Raw genomic sequence first — 15,093 nt, forward strand, 5'->3', positions numbered from 1 at the left:
CATCATTAGTCTGGCCCATGCCATTGGGAGACCCTTGTCCTGTGATGAGATGTGACCTGCCTATGGCTTCAGTCCAAGCCACATGGAGTGGAGGCAAGTATCTTGGACCATGAACCAGAAGACCTGGGCCCCACTCCCACTTCTACCATTTGCCAGCTGGGTGAGTCTGGGGGTTGGCCCTGCCAGTGCTGCATAAAGGGAATAATGTCTACCTTGGGTTAATACAGCAGTCCCCCTTTATCTGCATTTTCTTTTCCTGAGGTTTCAGTTCTCCGTAGTCGCCTGCAGTCCAGAAGCAAGATGATCCTTCTCGTGTGCCATCAGGTCAGTCTGCGCCTTACGTGCCTCATGCACCTCACGCACCTGTGTCATTCCCCGCACTGCTTCATCTCGTCATGTAGGCGTTTTATCATCTCCTGGGATCATAAGAAGAAGAAGGGTAAGAGAGACCACATTCAAATAACTTCTATTAGAGTATATTGTTATAGTTGCCCTATATTATTTTCAGTTGTTATTGTTCATCTCTTACTGTGCCTAATTGATAAACTTTATCATAAATAATGTGTTGAGGAGAAAACATGGTGTGTATGTGGTTCGGTATTGCCTATAGTTCAGGCATCCACTGGGGGTCTTGGAATATATCCCATGTGGATAAGGGGGGCTGCTCTGTGTGGAACAGAAAATTTCCCAAGCAGAGCTTAAAGGATAATGTGTTCCTATCCACAAAGCACCCTACTCAAAGGCATTCACCCTCTAGAGTATTCCTGCTCTGTAGATGAAGTAACGAGGTCTAAAAAGACTAAATGACTTGCAGATTATGTTTTGAGTGGATGGTATCTTTGTTTCAGAGAAAGAGATCGTTCCTCAGTTGTCACCTTCTCTGTATTTAAAATTGCCCCTTGCCTCTCCCTCCGTACACACCCCATCTCCCTTTCCTGCTTTATTTTTCTCCATAGCATTAACACAATTGAACATACCATATATCCTTAGAGATGGCTTAACACCTGGACATTGCCTTACACTACATTTTAGGCTGGCATTTCAGAAGGAAAGGAATGAAAGATAGTGATTATAGTGAGCCCTGGACATTGGAGCCTTGAGCTCTATTTCTGACTGAGGAGATTCTGCCAAGTAAAAGGATCTTGGAAGTCCGCTTCCCTGGATTCAGCTTCTAGGTCAAGGGTAAAGCTAGTAGTAGGCAATGTTTGCAAGAAGAGATCTGAGAAATAGGGCTCTTGGGTTCTTTTGCTTTTGTGCTTGGTCCTGGGTTCTGTCATTCTGGTGGAGGCCAAGAGGATTCTGAGGGCTCAGCTTCTCTAGAGTGAATTCTCCTATAGGCTTGTCCAGTTAGGAATAAGGCTACTATATTAAATCTTTGGGTTTATGCAAGATGTAATGATTAATGAAAGAGGGATTATTTACTTAGAAAAGGATTCTGGGCATTTATGTGCTGTAGATGACAAAACCCTGGACTAAGCCTTAGCAGCCTTAGGTTCAGTCTCGGCTTTGCGGTTAATTTTCTGGGTGACCTTTGGTCAGGCACTATACTTCTCTAAAGCTGGTTTTCCCCATTTCTCTCTAGGTTGAAGAATCTAGAAGAATCATGTAAGATTGCAGCTTTAAAAGTCTTTAAAGCCTATAAAGGAAGGGAGGAAATAACTGTTGGCATTTATGAGATGACTCCTAAGAGCCAGCTACAGTATAAGATATGTTAAGCACTTGGACCATTTTACAATCATTTTATAGATTAGGGAAACTGAGGCTCAGGGGATTTGTCTTCAGAGTGTCAGCAACGTTTTCAGGGTTCTGGGTGTAGTGCATGAGCTCCTACCTTAGATGTGGGTCTTGGCCCTCAAGAGACTTCCAGGTGACCCTGCCCTGCTGCTTGTCCTGGTGATTCTCTACTGAACTTTAAGTTGAATAAGGAAATTGTTTGTGTTATTCAATGGCAATAAAGGGGGCTCATGAAAAACAGTGGTGCTAAGCAATGTTTTCTGTGTCAGCAGCCTACATGGGATAGGTTAGGGTGGTCCCAAGATCGTTGTCCAAACATCGTGGACCTCAGCATTTGACCTGTGGACCTCTTCTTCTTGAAACTCTTCTCCCTTGGCTTCTGTGACACACTCTCCCATTTGTCTTCGTATCACTCTGTTCCTTTTTGGTCTGTTGGTGACAGCAGTTATTTTAAGAGTCTGCCTCTTCTTTACTTCTTACTCAGCATTTTCAGCATTCATTCCCAAGGATTCACCTCCACCAAGTTCCTAGTAATTCCTACATCTCTATCTTCAGCTCAGATTTCTTCCTTGAGCTTCCAATTCCTCTGTTCAAAATCTGCTTTCTGGGAGCTCCTGACTGAGTCAGTAGAGCACATGACCCTTGATCTCAGGGTTGTGAGATCGAGCCCCACGTTGAGTATGCAGGTTACTTAAAAATAAATCTTTAAAAAGGGGCGCCTGGGTGGCTCAGTAGCTTAAGCGTCTGGACGCCTTTGACTCAGGTGCAGGGTGGAGCCCCGTGTCTAGTTTGTTGCTCTGTGGGGAGTCAGCTTCTACCTTTCCCTTTGCCTCTTTCCCTCTGCTCTTCCCCACTGCTCGGGCTCTCTCTCTCAAATGAATAAATAAAATCTTTTTTAAAAAAAACCTAAAAGGGGCACCTGGGTAGCTCAGTGGGTTAAGCCTCTGCCTTTGGCTCAGGTCATGATCCCAGGGTCCTGGGATCGAACCCCCGCATCAGACTCTCTGCTCAGCAGGGAGCCTGCTTCCCCGCCCCCCTCTCTTTCTGACTCTCTGCCTTGTTGTGATCTCTGTCTGTCAGATAAATAAATAAAATCTTTATAAAAAACAAAAAACAACCTAAAAAAATCCGTTTGATGGGTGTGTCCTCCTGGATGATCTAAACAAACATTATTTTATTTTTTTAAAGATTTTATTTATTTGACAGAGAGAGAGGCAGCTAGAGAGGGAACGCAAGCAGGGGGAGTGAGAGAGGGAGAAGCACGTTCCCCACTGAGCAGGGAGCCTGACTGAGCGACCCGGTGCCCCTAAACAAACTTTATTTTAGTTTGACTTCTAATTTCAGACTTTTAACTTAATTTCTAAAGCCAGCTCCATTATTTCCCCTACCAAATCTGCTTTTATTCACTCTCCTAGTAGGTGATTCCATTCTCTTCCTGATCACGGAGCTTGGGACCTGAGCTTCTTTTGGCATCTTTTTCTTCTCTCATCTCTATATACCACCAGTTAAGGAAAGCTGATCTCAACTTCCCCTTTTTTTTTTAAGATTGACTTATTTATTTGATAGAGAGGGAGGGACGGAGAGAGAACACAGGCAGAGGAAACAACAGAGGGAGAAGGAGAAGCAGTGCCGCCGCCTGCCCCCACCCCCCAAGACACACACCCTGAGCAGGGAGCTGGATGCCGATGCTGGGGCAATCCCAGGACCTTGGGATCATGACCTGTTCCAAAGGCAGATGGTGAACCGACTGAGCCACCAAGATGCCCCTTAACTTCCCTTTCCTATTACCACTGTTTCTTTTGTTTCTAGTCACCTCTGACCTCAACCAGCCAGAGCCTCCTGTTATCCCTGCTTCCATTTTTGTCTCCATTTGAATCTAGCCTCTGATGAGCCACCAAAGTCATCTCTCTGAAGCCCAAATTTTACCATCATTCCCCTGCTTAAATCCTTCCATTTCTCCTGATACCCTTCAGGGTAATGTTCCCATACAAAAGGGGGTATAGGTGGTGTATATATATGCGAAGGCTCTTTTTTCTCTGCCTTCTGCATATCTTTGCCTTATACTTTACACTGTGTCACAACAATCTGCTCATAGTTCCTGTGTTCCTTAATTGAATGATAGTGAAATATATAAACGTGAGACTCACTAGATTCGAAGTATCCCAGGCTCAAAGCTAGACTAGGATGCTAGGGAATCAGCTTAGCTAGAGGGCCTCAGAGTTCCCCTAACTGAGGTATTTGTAAATCCCACTGACTTTTCTGTGCTCTTGGTTTTGTGATGAAGAACTTGCATTCCAGCACTGCCCTGGGATTCAGGAGACTTAGACCTAGTCCTGAATCTTTCACTTAGGCCAGCTTCCATTCCATCTCTAGGCCCAGAATCAGTGGGTGAGCCAGGCAGTTAGGAGAATGGGCTCTGGAGCTCCATCTACTCCTCTCAATAGCTAACCTCTCCTTTCCTCAGTTTCTCCATCTGTAGAATGAGTGTAATGATAGTCTCTATCTCAGAGTTGTTTAATTAGATGAGTTAGTATGGCACCTGATATAGAGGAAGTGTGAAGTAAATGTTGGTTTCTATTATTATTATTAACACTGAAGGAAATCTAGTTGGCCTCAAGAGACCTCCAGATGACAGACAATTACAAGATTAACCTAGTAGAGGTGCAGAGGACCCAGGGCTCTTTTTCAGTCCCCAATCCTGGAATTAAATTATGTCTGAGTAGCTCAGTCTTCCCTGTCTATGGAATGGGCAGGAATAATAATAAACTTGCCTCTGGCAAGTTTCCCCAAAAGTGGAAGAGCCAAAGAAGAAAGAGAAAGAACAGAGGTGAAAGAAGTCCTAATGGGTGTGTTCCTCATCCCTTTTTGCTTCCTCTACTTAGATGCCTTTACACCTAGGCTCACAGAGCCCTCATCCTGCTCCTAGAACCCTGGGACAGCCATGGTATCCCTTCTTGCTGCTGGCTTGTTTCCTTTGTTCCAAGCTTCTGTCTTAGGGGATCCAGAAAGCTGTGCTGAGATTTGATTGATGGTGTCATTGGTGTGTCATCCTTTTGGGAACATCAGCTTAACAGTCGCCCTTTCTGGACAGGTAGAGTTGCTCCAAGGAGTTGTTCCCTTGGTGATTAGAAGGTTGAGTCACCTTCAGCTCTGTCCATTAGATCCTGTCTGGGCAATAGTCTGTGTTGGGTCTGGCATTTGGAAGCACTCCAGTTGAGCTGAGTGAGACCTAGGCCACTCCCCTGGCTTAGGCTAGATTTCCCCACATAAAATGGACAAACTTCCATCAGTCTAGACACGCTCATTTTCACCAGTTTACTTTCCAAGATGAGATATTTAAACTTAGCCCCTAATGGCCAGAGAGGCTGTTGAAAATAGAAGATACAGAGTCAAGACACTCTGGGATATGGCCTTACCCAGGAGACATGCTTCACCTTAGCTTCACACTGCCACTCTCCTCTACCTCCTCGCTTTTTTTTTTTTCCTAGATTTCTCCAGGGGCTGTTTTAAATTTCTGAAGCTCTGATGGAAAGAAAATGGCAGGTCCATTGCATAGATCCATTTCTTTTGATCCTAGTCCTGGGCAGAGCCACATACTGGAATTGGGTAGAATCAGAGAAGAGACAGCTATAAGGCTCACATAATAAGTCCTCTAGCTCTCTGTCCGCACCAGAGATACTCACAGTGTGGCCCAAATGACACCTGTCATTACAGTCACCTTGAGGATTGGGGAGAGTCTTTAAAAATGCACATTTCTGGGTCCTTCCCCATTTAGTTGAATCAGTCTCTGGAAGGTAGTCTGCTAGTAAGCGTTATAAGCTAATCGGGTAAGTCATAGCCTTACTCATGTTGGAGAATCATGGTGTTAGAGGTTGAGCAACCCCCTCCCGGATGGCCTGGAGAGGGACACCGAAGTTTGGAGGAGGGCTAAGTGACCGGATGGAGTGCAAGTCAGGCAGGTGCTTGGGGTTCAGCAGTAAACATCCCACTTAAATATCCGGGTTTTCCTGAGTGTCATGTTCTTCAGGCTGTAATAGGGATGGAGGAGGATGTGGGCCATCCACTAGCCATCCTGCCAGAAGGTGGAGAGCACTGAAATGGGTAGCCCATTTCTCCCTGCCCCTAGCCCCAAATGGAGAAATAGTCAGGTGGGTCTGACTGAAACATGAACCATTCTAACCTTAGCTTCATTCGTTCAGCAAATATATATTGAGCACCTACTTTCTATGTGTCAGGCATTGTTACTGGTGTTTGGGATATATTCATGAATAAAGCAAATATCTCTGTTGTGGTGGAGTTACATGCCAGAGGTAAGAAATAGAAAATAAACAATAAACATTATGTAAATAAGTCAACTATACGTTAGGAGGTAATAGATGAAACGGAAGAAAAGAGTAGAGCAGGGTGAAGGGGCTGGGTGGGGGCAAGCATCAGTACTAAGTAGGGCAGTCAGGTAGGCCTCCTGGGCAAAGAGCAGGAGGAGGGCAGGGAGCTGGCTAGGCATCTCTCTGGAGAGATGCACACCAGCACAGCGAACAATGCAACGACTGGACTGAAGTGTAGGTACCTTCCCCTATCTTTAATGTGACTACAGGGAAGAGAAGTGCCATTTGAAGGCATGGCAGAGATGGGACTAGATTGTAGGCCCCCCTTCCTGTTCACCAGTGTTCTGTTCTTCCGGGCAGTTTTGTTCCAGATTAACCCTCCAGAAGGATAGGTCAGGACAGAGCCTGAAGGGTCAGAGTAGGCTGGTTCGTGTTAGAGTCTGCAGAAGTGGTGGGCTCTGAGGACTTCTTCCCTGAGGTTTCTGGGCCCCTTTGCTTTTCCCTCTGCCTTATTGCCCTGCTCCCCCCACCCCCCGCCCTCAGGGCCATCACTAACCAGTATCTCCCTCTTTGCTGCTAATGGTGGGAGGCTTAGAGAGTGGCTGTCAAGCAGAGTGATGGTTCTAGAAGACAATATACAGTTTATCAATATTGAATTTTGTAGCTCGCCTCCGCCGCCACTGTTGTAGGGAGCCGGCCAGGCTTGGCAATGTTATTTGATAATAGAATAATCATCATTTATATTGCAGCTTTGGAGAGCCTCTGCTACTGACAGTGGCTCAGTCCCTGGGTGTTAGGTGAAACAGGCTCTAGAAGGGAAAGTGAACCAGCTTGAAATCCCTGACCCTGGAGAGCTGGACTTTGGCCTGTCACTGGCCACTTACCGGAGGGGAGTAATTTAGCAAAGATGCCACCCAATTCTTTCTGAAATACCTGAAATACTTTCTTTAAAAAAAAAATGTGTCCTGTGAGAACATCTAGGTTTACCTCTGACTCTGTGGTTGGGTAGTTGACTCCTCTTTGTCCTCCCTTTATTGAGTGGTTCCTCAGCTAAAGGTGTAGTTAGCAGGTGGACAGTGGGTCACACTCCGAGGTGGCTCTGCTAGCCCAGTGCCAGGGGCTATCCCATCAGAAACGCAGAAAGGAAGGAGGAGATGGGGTCAGCCGGCACTTGTGTAGACTTTTTTAGAGATCCAAAAGAAGGACCTCATCATTCCTGGATATTTGGACGTAAATTTCTTTGGCAAATCAAACTTGTATTTCGAAGCTTTTCTCCGTTTAAAATGGGGTAGTGAGTTATCCTGTGAAGAGAGTTGTCATTCTTAGGAAGTTGTTTGGGGGTTACCCATGGGGAATGTGGGTGTAAAGTGGGGCTGGCTCACACAATAGAAAGCAAAAACAATTTGGTAATATTCTTCAACTTTGAAATAATCTAGACTCTCACCTTTCTCCTGTTTCTATTTCCCCAAAGAGCCTTGCAGGGAAAGAGAGGCTCACACTGTGGAAGGAGGATGGATGTTCAGAAGCTCAGAGAGGCTGTGGGCCCTGGCACGTCTCTGAAGCTGGCCCCAAGGCCACCTCACTAGTGAGTCAGGAGTCCCTCCAGCTCCTGGAGAGGTGCCTAACCTCTCTGGAGAGGTGAAGGGACCTCGGGGACTGCAGACGCCAGAGTGAGGACAGGCAAAGGGAAGGTTGTTAGGAATACAGCAGGAGGTGTCCTGGGAGGCACTTGGCGTTTCTTGACCAGAAGGAGATTTAGGTTGGGAGGGAGTAGAAGCTTTGGCTTAAAACCAGTATTATATAGTGGGGGGCAGGGATGGGGGCACCCCAGAAGACAAGTTCTGAATCCATGGTATCAGAAGCACTTGGGAGCTTTTGTGACATACAAACTCCTGCCCCCATTCCCACTTCCACAACAAGATAGACTAAACTCTCCAGAGGCAGGGAAAGGCTGGGGATTCCAAAGATGGGGGTGAAGGCAGAGGGCAGCGGTGGAAAAGACCAGGCCCGGGCCTCAGTCCGCAGGAGGGAAGGCGTCTGGGTGAAGCTCTTCAAGAGCACAGGTTACTGGTAAATCCCACAGCAGCCTGGTCCCAGACTTTTAAGTCCTCCCCTGTTCCAGAGGTCAGGAAATCTCGGTCCTGATGTCAGTGCTATCACCTAGCGGCTCTGTGACCTTAGGCAAATCACTTCACCTTTCTGAGTCTCATTTGCTTCTACTGTAAAATCAGGAAATGGTTACTAAGGTCTCTCTCCAGCTCTGAAAAGTATAGGTCTGTGGTTCTAAAGATTGTTATGGCTGGTGTATTGCATTTAGAAGACCAGAGCCTGGATGCTATTCCTTTGTTCGTGGACTGTTGGGAGGCTGCTGACCTGGGGCCTGCTAGTCTGTCTGCTAGCTTTCAGGCCACAACCACACCTGATCACTCAAGAGAGCTTTCCCCAAACTGGAACACTGCTGTGTGAATAAAATTAATTAAATGAGAAAATACAAAAATGAGGATTCCGTGGCCCAGTGACATTGAGTATCTGTGGGTTAAACACATCCAACATTTTCTTTTTTCACAGGACTTCTCGGAGCCTTGATATACCAGTATGCATTTTGAATCTCTTAGAGGGGGAATAAACAGAATTTCCCAAACAAATCTGGTCATGGGATCCATTTTTCTAAGGAGCAGTCCATCAGATCAGTGTTTCATAGAGCACCTACGGAAGTTTCCCTGTACGGGTGTCTCTCTTTCTCTAAAACCAGAAACAATTGCAAGTTAGGTGGCCCTTATTCTTTCTACAAAGGTCACAAATTCTTGACCTTCGAGGTGGGTAGGAATGTTTCCGCTCTTCCTACTCTGGAATCCCAAAGACAGGCAGTCTTTTGTCACAGTCTCCCTAGTGCAGCCTTGCAGGCAGTGCCAATGATTTTTGCTAATTGCTATTGAAATCCCCTTGAATTGACACCCCTCAGAGTTCCCCATATCAGTCCCCCATGCCCTCCTGCAGCAGATGCTCACAGATTGTCCCCTTCACCTTGACAGAGAGGTAGAGAAAGACAAGTCAACATGGGCTTCTCTGGGCCCAGAGCTTCCTTCTGGTGACCTGGTCTAAGGATCATTGTGGCTGGATTGACAGGTAGTAGCTGTTGACTCTGGTGTGGGATTGATTTTCTGTAAGAGACGGGAAGAAAGCTGCTGGAGTCCCCCACCTAAGGAGTATATACTTCGTGGGATGAAAGGTAAGCTTGAGGAGGAGGAGGAATTAGCTGTCCTATTTGGGCAGGAAGGGCTGTGTTGCACTCCCTTGGACTCTGTTTTTACACCCCATTTTCCACACGCATGTCTCATCACTCTGCCCTCTCTCCTTCGTCCTTTTTTGGGTTCTTTTCATCTCCCACTGCTCTTGTAAGCAGACAGGCTCTCCTTTCCCTTCCCCTATCCCAATCTCCCAATCCCCTCTTCACACCCCTGCTGCCCTCCAGCCTGGCAGCCTGCCCTGTAGGAATGTTAATTAGCATTCACAATTTAATTAATTCAGTAGCTAATTAATGATGGGGGGGATAGAGAGCTGGGGTGCAGGGAAGCTTGGGGCTGGAGGTGGCAAGGAGAAAGAGCGGAGGCTGCAGAAGGCATTGCAGATGGCTGCGTGGTGGCTGGCAGAGTGCCCACCGCCATGGATGCAGACACTCGGCACGCACGCACACGGACACACACGCACACACACACACCAAAAGGAGAGGGTGATCGAGGAATAAATTCAAAAGCAGGGAGAGAAGGGCACAGGGGCCCTGGGAACTGGGGGTGGGGAAGGCTCTAGATCTATTTGAATCTGCTCCGGAAGTGGAAGAGGAGAAAAAAAAAAAAAACACCACAGGCGCAGAGAGAAGAGAGCTCTCCCGATACCCCACCCCGCCCCCACCCCACCCCAGCCACCCCTCCTCCCTGGCATGGGATTCATGGGCACCTGCTGAGGACAGGGTCCCCTCCCTCTGCTTGCCATAAATATTGGCACCGAGGACCCAGACTCAGAAGGACAGGACATTCCCAAGGAAAATTGTGTGTTTTTTTTTTAAGTTGCTTTTTATAATATATGTGTATATATATATTTTTAAAACATTGCACCTGTTTTGGTATGAGGGCGGAGGCGAGTGAAAGAAGGTGACCGAGCCAGGAGGAGAGAGCACAGATGGCTTGGTGGTGGTATGGTGTGGTGAGTTGTGGGGAGGAGGTGAGGGGGTCTGACAGAGGTTGGGGGTGGGCGGAATGAGGACCCTGTTTTCCGTTCGGTTTGCTGTGGATGAAGGAGAGAGAAAGAGAGAAAAAGGGGGTGGGGAGAGAAGTGAGACAGATGGCAGAGTGGAGAGGCAGCAGCCAGTGCCGGCACTGCCCAGCCTGGGCGGACCCAGCTCCCCCCCCCCCCCCGCCCCCGCCTGCCAGCTTTCCAAATGCCACCCTTCCCCCATCCTCCCCTCTTCCCATCCCCCCAGCTTGGCACTGATCTCCGAGAGAGAGGGAGGGAGGCTGGGCAAAGAGCATCTGTTCCCTCCATTCTCCCCGCTCTATCGGCTGCCAACCTAGGGCCATCGTCTGCCTCCATCACCCCTCCGCCCGCCTGCCCGCCCGCCTACCCACCCAATCCCAAACGGGTGCTGGATCAGGTGCCGAATCTGGCTGCCTCCTCGGGTATACCCGTCACTATGCATTGCTGTGTGTCTGCCACCGCTGCCTGGCACTCATGGGGCCGTGTGTGTGTATGTGTGTGTGTGTGCGCATGTACATGTACGCATAAGCGCGTGCTGTATGTAAGCCTCCTGGGCATGGGTGGGGGTTGGCACTGCAGTTGCCAATCTGTGTCCAACCAGAAGGACAGAGGGATGGAGGGGAAGAAGGAGGGGAGAGGTGCGGGGCCTGGGAGGGCAGAGCAGGGTGCATGGGTTGCTTCGTGCTGCCTGCTTCTAGGCATTGGCACTGCGGCTGCCACCCTCGTGCCTGCGGAGATGGGAGGAGGCGAATGGGGAGGGGGGCGGCGGTAGGAGTCCTGGTGCTCTGAGAGGAAGCATCGCTACCTGGGAGCCATTGGCATCACACCCATCATTCTGGTGCCCCGAGCTGGGGCAGTGGGAATAGGGGCCCCAGGAGGCAGAGAGGAGGGGCAGGGGGATGTTAATGATCTTGCTGTCCCTCTGGAGCTTAGCTCTGAGAAACGGTTGACTAGGAGGTAGTCAGCCTTCTTCCAGTCTGGGGAAGTAAAGTGGTGGAAAGAGTAGCCAGGGAAGTGCCAAGAAAGTGTCTAAGAGCCAGAAGGAGGGACCGTGCCACTGATCCCTGGGGAGAGCTCCTCGGGGCTGGCAGTCTGGCCCTTTGTGAAAAGCATGGGGACACGGGCATGCGGCCGTGGGTGCTGGCACTGTCTGAGGAGGCTGGCACAGGCTCTGGCATTGTGTGGAAGGAAGAAGCGGGGCAGTGCCTCTTGCCAATCTGCTTGAGAGGGTGGCTGTGCCAGGAGTGAGAAGGGAGGTGAGATGTTGGGGTGTATGTGTGTGTGTGTTTATGAGTTGTTTAGGAGAACAGACTTTTTTCTGCCAGGACCTCCTTCCTGTTCCCTCTTAGGCATGGGGAGTGGAGCAACAGACGGAGAGAGGCGTGAGGACACAAAGGAGGACGTGCGCCATTGCCAAGACCCCAAGGAAGAAGGACGGAGAGCGCTGGCAGTCCTGTCTGGCCCCCGGCCAGTTTCCTGCTGAAGATGGCCAAATCCTCCTGCCTGGTCTGTGTATGTCACTGTGCGCGTGGGGTGGGGGCGGGGTGGGGCTTGCTTGCTGAGCTGGGATCTAGAAGGGGAAGGGCACCTTTCCCATTTGGACTTTCGCTCTAACAAGTGAGGTATCTGATTTTCTCCCTGGTGCCTTCCTGTCCTCCCACTCCCTCCCCTTCACCCCTCTTTCATCTCTCTATCACCATCTGGGTCCTATTGCTTGGCACCCAACCAACTAGACGCTGCCACGCTTGGCAGTGCTGCACTGGCACGTGAATAGTGTCTCCGATCCTGGCACTGCGGCAAACCCCAAGCCGCCAAACGTGCTCACGACCGCCACTTGGCGGCAGAGAGAGAGGGGGCGCACCTAGGCAAGCTGGGCATCGGGCAGAGCTCTGTGCTGGGGGGTGGCAGGAGACCGGACCCTCAACAGCTCACTGCGTCAGTACTCCCGCCAACCCCAACCAGACACCCACCTCCCTCCCACCTTACTGCCCCCCAGAAGGGGGGTTACCTGCTACCATACTCCGTGTTTGAGCAACTCTTTCAGGGGAAGCTGGAGCACAGAGGGACAAGGGCACAGGCAAGAAGCCAAATTCAAGGCACCAGGCCAATGGCCTGTCCACCTTTCTGGGCAGTGAGGACAGAAAAAAATACCAGCAGGGTGAATGAGAGCTATAGAGAGGCCAGCCAACTGTGTTGCCACAAAGCCGGTGCCAGAAGAGGCTGGAAGAGAAGTAGGAGGGAGGGACCCTCAGGCCTTGCTGGCAGGTAGTGGGGTGTTTTGTGCCTGTGCGTATTTCGTCTGCCTTGTGATTGGCTGAGCTGTGGTTGAGATGAATCAGTTCTTCCTCCCTGGTTAAAAGGCCCATATTCAATAACAGTCCTAGAAAAATGAAGAGGTGCTCTTGGCCTAGAGAGGTAGGCAGGTATAAGGAATACAAAGGCACCTGGGACTCGTCCTTCCAGAAACACTGTTTGGGGAGATTTAGTGTTTAGGAGTTTCTCAATGGCACCCCAGTTAGGTAGAATTTGGATACGTGTCCATGTCTTTGAAATCCACCCCTGGAAGGGAAACCACAGATCAGCAATGAGCCCTTGTAGAAAGGAAGGCTCTTAGGAGGGGAGGCCCCAGCATCTGTGGTGACACAGACCACCGCTGTGCCTCCAGGGGCAGTTCCCTTGGCAGTGCCACAAAATTGGCACAGTGCCAGCACTTGGGCCTCCATCTGGAAGAACTTCTAGTAGGTTGGGTTTTCTGGGTAGCCAGAAGCCGTGGATTAGTAACTAGGAAGATACGTGGGTAGAAGCTTTGGCTCTGGGTGATACTGAGGGAGGCTGGGTGGCTCTGACGGAGGATAGGACCTGCCCAGAGGAAAGTCAAGCCATTGCCATGCTGGACTGAACTGCTTAGGGTTGGGGGAGCTCTGGTTCCAGCATTTCTGGAAGTGGATGCCAGCTTCAGAAGAAGGGAGATGGTTTCCACAGCAGAGGAAAAAGCAGGGAGACACTCAGCCAAATGGGTGAGTGGACAATGTTTCTTTTCTCCTGTTCAAGAATAGCCAACATAAGCAGAAGACAGAGTCCCAGGCGGTGGGGGTGACGGCAGGGTATTGGGGAAGACAAAGCTGAGGTGATGTTGGGCCCCTGGTGGTACCCCTGGTGGAGCAGGGTTGGGTCTGGGTGCTGGAGAGTAAGGGGCAGGTCTACAGGTGTGTATGGGCTGAGCAGCCCAAATCAGGGCTTCTTGTACTCCAGAGAGCATGGGGTCACTTTAGGAGTTTCCAACTCAGCAAATCTGAAGTGTGGTTCAGAAATGTGCATTTGAAGCCAGCGCTCGGGCGACCACGCTGCATGTAGACAGAACTTGGAGAGTGTTCTGAGATGTGGCAGTCACCTGTAGATGGTTAACCCTAGTCTGGGCTTCTCTAGGCCTTTGGCATCTTTCATCTTCCTCCCCAACCAAAGGCATGTCTTTATGCTGTCATGCCTGTGATACATGTGTTGTGGGATGTGTGTCAGTGTGTTGTGAGTAGGAGCAGCAGGATGAATAGGACAGATCATGAGGTCAAACCAGGCAGATTTAGCCTGTCAGAACCATGCTTCTCACTGGCAATAGTTATCACAGAAGAATCCCTTAGGGAACACTTCTGAATTCTGGTGGGCAGTTTCCCTGTGTTTTTGAAACCTCACCACTGAGAACCACTAGGTTAGGAGCACGGCCAGGAGGATGGCTGTCTTTGGAACAGTAAGATTTGTGTGGCTTCTGTGGCTCAGAACAGCATGAGTCCTAATTACACTGCTTCTTGGAGACAGGTCTGTGTCCTGGGTGGACAGAGTATAGGGCCTCGCTTACTGCAGATACCTAGCAAGATGCAAACAATGCTGTTGTTTGAGCACTTGGTGGGAATGAGCACAGTGTGGGTCATTCAAGTCCAGTGGAGAAGACATGGTATAAGGTTGGATATCAGGGAAGGATTGTGGATATGGGGCATCCGAGCTCCTACTGATGACCTCTTTAAGTGTTTTAGCCATTGTTTGTGTGTAAAAGTCCATGTGTGGTGGTTGGTAAGATTAAGAGTCAACCCCGGGGGTGGGGGCGCCTGGCTGGCTTAGCTGGTGGAGCATCTGACATTTGAACTTGGGGTCATGAGTTTGAGCCCCACATTGGGTGTAGCGATTTCTTTAAAAAAAAAAAAAAAAGAAGAAAAATGTCGATCCCAGGTCACCTTTCCCCATTACCTTCCTTCTGGTACACTTATAATCAGCCTGCTTCCCCACTAGCTTCTAGCCAGACACTGTTCTGTGGCTGGAGAGCTGCAGGAAACACCAGGCTCAGACTACTGACCAGGAATAATGCCATTTACTTCTTGTCTGTCCTTTGTGTGGAAGGTTGGCTGAGCCCTCTGTATGACGGAGAATGACAGGGTGGGTCCTCACGCAATTACACACTCTGCCCATAACATGTGGTCTCGCGCTGGACGCTTTCCCTGGGATCACTTCCCATCTCTCCCCAGACTTGATGAGCCGCGGTCTAGATCTTCTCTGAATGTCTTCTGTCTGGATTTTCTTTCATCTGCCCTTTTCACAATGTATCCAGGCTGTTCTCCTGCAGACTGGGTCTGTAGCCCTTCTTGTAGCAAGGGTTCCTTGGCATTGGAGCAGTTCTTCCTTAGTCCTCAAGGACATCCTCGGGGCTTACAAGTTGCTCACTAGTTGTTCCCAACTGGTGTTTTAGATTCCCAGTGCAGCCTAGAGAGAAGGGCTCCTCGTGCCTACCCTTCCTATA

This window comes from Meles meles, chromosome 6 (assembly GCF_922984935.1).
Source record: "Meles meles chromosome 6, mMelMel3.1 paternal haplotype, whole genome shotgun sequence".
In the NCBI taxonomy this organism is placed as follows: domain Eukaryota; kingdom Metazoa; phylum Chordata; class Mammalia; order Carnivora; family Mustelidae; genus Meles; species Meles meles.